The following is a 3,456-nucleotide window of genomic DNA, read 5'->3' as shown; positions in this document are numbered from 1 at the left end:
GACTGCGCCCTCGCCACTGCGCAGGCGCGCACTCTCGGGGCGGGGCCGCGCCTGGCGATGGGGCGGGGCATATCGGCGAGGCCCAGCGGGGTGTGGCCTGTGGGGAGGGGCCTGGGAAGGCGGGGCCGACGGTGGCGGGGCCTGCGGCGATAGGATTGGGGACTGGGGACAGGGATGAGGCAGGGAAGTGGGGCCTGCAGGGGCGGGGTCTGGGGAACCCGAGCCTAGAGGTGTGGCCCTGAGAAGAGGGGCCGGGGCTGGGGGCGTGGCCCGAGTCAGGAGGAGGGGACTGTGGGGCGGGGAGGCGGGGCCGGCCTACGGAGCGGGAGTCTCTGCGGGGGTCCGAGCCGGGTCGTGGGGAGAGACCTAGAGAGCTGGATAATAGGTCCGGTGGCCTTGGGCTGACCCCCAGAGCCTAAAGCCGGGACCCAGTTCTCCGCACGCAGTCTCCCGACACCGATGCGAGGCGTTTGCACCTGCGGAGCCGAGGCGCGCGCCTGCGCAGACTGTCGCCTCCCACGCGGCGCCCGGATCCAGCCTGTGGCTCGCGGTTGCGCAGGGCGAGTCAGTGAGCGCGCGGTACAGACCGGGATCCCAGGGTAGACTTGCGGGTCCAAGCCCTGCCCTCAGGGCCCCAGTCCTTGCCCTCGGGGCCCAGTCTGGCGTCTACTGCAGAGGAGGAAGGCGATGGAGATGGCGCTGGGCTGGAAGGGCCTTGGACGCGTGGACCCTGCGCTTTCCGGAGCACCCCAGGCGCGCGGCCCCTATCCGCACCACAGATGGGGACTGAGGCTCCCGCCAGCAATGGCCAGGGCCTGCAGCCTGCCCGGATGTTGCTGCCTCGCCTGTTTGCGGGTGGGGCTTACAGGAGCCCCCGCCCGTCAGCTCTCTGGTGGGAAGCGTGAGGGCCCGAGTCCCTCCCACCTGGCCCTGGCCTGGCGTTCCGGTCCCGGGCGGTCCTGCACCCTCCCCTCTATGAAACCCCGCCCCCACCGCGCCCCCGGTGCTGCATTGAATCCTACCACCCGGCCCTGAGGGCGGGGCGCCAGGCTCTGCGGAGGGCCAGCTACAGCACGCACAACTTTGTCTTGTCCAGGCGGCGCTGGGGACGTGTACGCGCGCGTCACCCTGCCCCATCGCCCGCCAGCACTGACCGTGGGCTGCAGTGCACGTGGCCGAGTTGGACGTCGTGGACAAAGGGGCTTGCTGGGGACCTTTCTGGTCCCTGCCATGTAGTTGTGGGTTGCAGTCCAGTCAGGCCCCCACTCTGGCAGGGCGAGCAGAGGCTGCAGGGCCTCGATGGAACTGGCTCCCACGGGTGCGGGGAAGGGTGGGGCCTCAGGGTCTCAGAGGGAGAGAAAAACGGGGCGGGGGATGCACCGGGGGACGATAATATCCCGGGAGAGGGCGTAATGACCACAAATGCTACGGAGGAAGTGCCTGGAGGTGCACGGAGGGAGGCAAGGAGGGAGAGACCGACAGAGAGGCAGCCTTTTGCGCAGAGGGGGATTCCAGGAGTGGACTCTGGAGAGAGGGACGGTGGTGCCAGGGACCAAGTCTAAAGAGAAGAGGAGCACGTCCTGAGAAGGTGGACGGAGACTCCGCCCCCAATCCCAGGAGGGCTCATCACCTGTCTAAAACCTGTCAACCGAGCATCCGCGGAGAAACGGAGCCAGGGGGAATGACTAGGAGGAGCTGGCCCGACCGCAGCAGAGAAAACAGAGCGAAGACCCTGGGGCAGGGGGATTGGGAAAAGGAACCCTTCCCATGGGACTCCTCAGACCGCAGGAGAGGTCAGTGTGTTGGGGCTGAGTTCCTGATCCTGGAACATTCAACTCACTGCCAACCTCCACCCCCTGCTCAGAACCTCAATCCAAACGACTGGGAGCTCCTGGGTTCACTCCTCTCTGCTTGTGTCCTCAGCACCGCCTAGCCCCGGAACCTGCCTTCAGCCAGGTCACAGGTCAGGGGTAAGGGCCAAGCCCCAGGACTGACCTGCCACTTGCTCGGAGGGTTATGACCCAGCGCTGCTGTTGGTGAGCAGCGTTTTCTATGGACTCCCAGTGCTGCTGACTTCTAAGGAAACAGGACTTGAGGACATACCGTTCTCTGTTTGTGAAAAAGTGGAGTGCAGGAACATCTTAAGAAGAAAAATCCAGGTCTGACCATCTCTGCACAGCTCTAACTGCTTCCTCATCCCACGTATTAACTACAGGCAAACAATACTTCCATCAAATGCTTGTGAGAAGCTTCCATGAGCTTCTTAGAATAGCTTCCAACAGACGTGCATTGTTAAGACTGCTGTCCCATTTGGAGAGGACTTTGACAAGTGTTCATTTGTCAGCTGGAAAGTGTCGGGTGCGCTTTCGTATGCTGTGGCTAATCTAAGATGCCCCTACTGATCCGATGAACCCTTTTACATCACGGCCTTGTCACGTTGCTGTGAGGTTCTAGGTTATCTTGTCGATGTCAGCATTTCCTGTCAAATCAGCAGGAGGTTTAATCCCTTTCCAAAAGATTGTGTAATTCACTCCTCTTGGTGAACTGCCATGGGTGTTCCTGGAAGCTGTTTTCTGTACCAGGATGTCTGACTCTGAGTTTGCCGCGCACAGAAATGACTGGGAACGACATCAACACTCCGCTAAACCCCAGCTGATGTTTCCACAGTTTGGCGTCCCCTTGGCTAGATCCCGAAAGTGTCCCACCTCTCCAGTACCACCCCACCAAGAGGGGAAGTGTGACAGAGGGATTCTGGATCGTGTGGGAACCGCTGTGCTCACAGCGTCTTAGTTTAGCCAGTTTTACAAAACCATAAGAACATACGACTGAGGCCCTCTGTGAACCCAGGTGACTGTGTGGACCTGCTGTGTCCCCGAGGTGTCCAGTGCCACGCTGTCTGCACCCCTCTGGCTCTGCGGGCCTGATCTACGATAGTGCATGCTCTCTGTGTGTGTGCAAGGTGCAGGCAGGACCATGCACGCCTGAGGCCAACTGCTGGCCCTGTCCAGCTTCTAGAGCCATGTCCCTTGCATTCCTGCATGTGTGGCCCTTCCTCCATTGTCAAGGCAGCAGCATTGGATGTTCTAAAATGTGTACCCAGGATTGTATTCATCAGATGGTAAGGTGACAGAAACGGAGACAATGCCTTTGAAGGAAGAAGGTACTGCTCACAGTTCCCAAGAGGCGGGGGACACCATGCCACGCAGGGCCACATAAGGAAACCCCAGTTTGGGGCAGGAGCAGAAGCAGGAGTGAAGAGAACGTGGCCCAGAGCCCGGGTTGGGGTTTTTGCAGGAAGGAGCAGGTGAGGCAGCATAGGTACACGGAAGGGTAGAATTGAACGGATGATTCAGTGGCCTGGGCGCTAGGGCAGTCCCTAGTTGGCCACTGCCTGGCCCTGGGGTGATTTGGGGCAAGGGGATGTTGGCTCCATGTCTGAAGATGAGGTGAGGAGCG

This window comes from Rhinolophus ferrumequinum, chromosome 5, assembly GCF_004115265.2.
Source record: "Rhinolophus ferrumequinum isolate MPI-CBG mRhiFer1 chromosome 5, mRhiFer1_v1.p, whole genome shotgun sequence".
Taxonomy (NCBI): Eukaryota; Metazoa; Chordata; class Mammalia; order Chiroptera; family Rhinolophidae; genus Rhinolophus; species Rhinolophus ferrumequinum.
The sequence above is the reverse complement of the archived record's forward strand: the minus strand, read 5'-3'. Positions refer to the sequence as shown.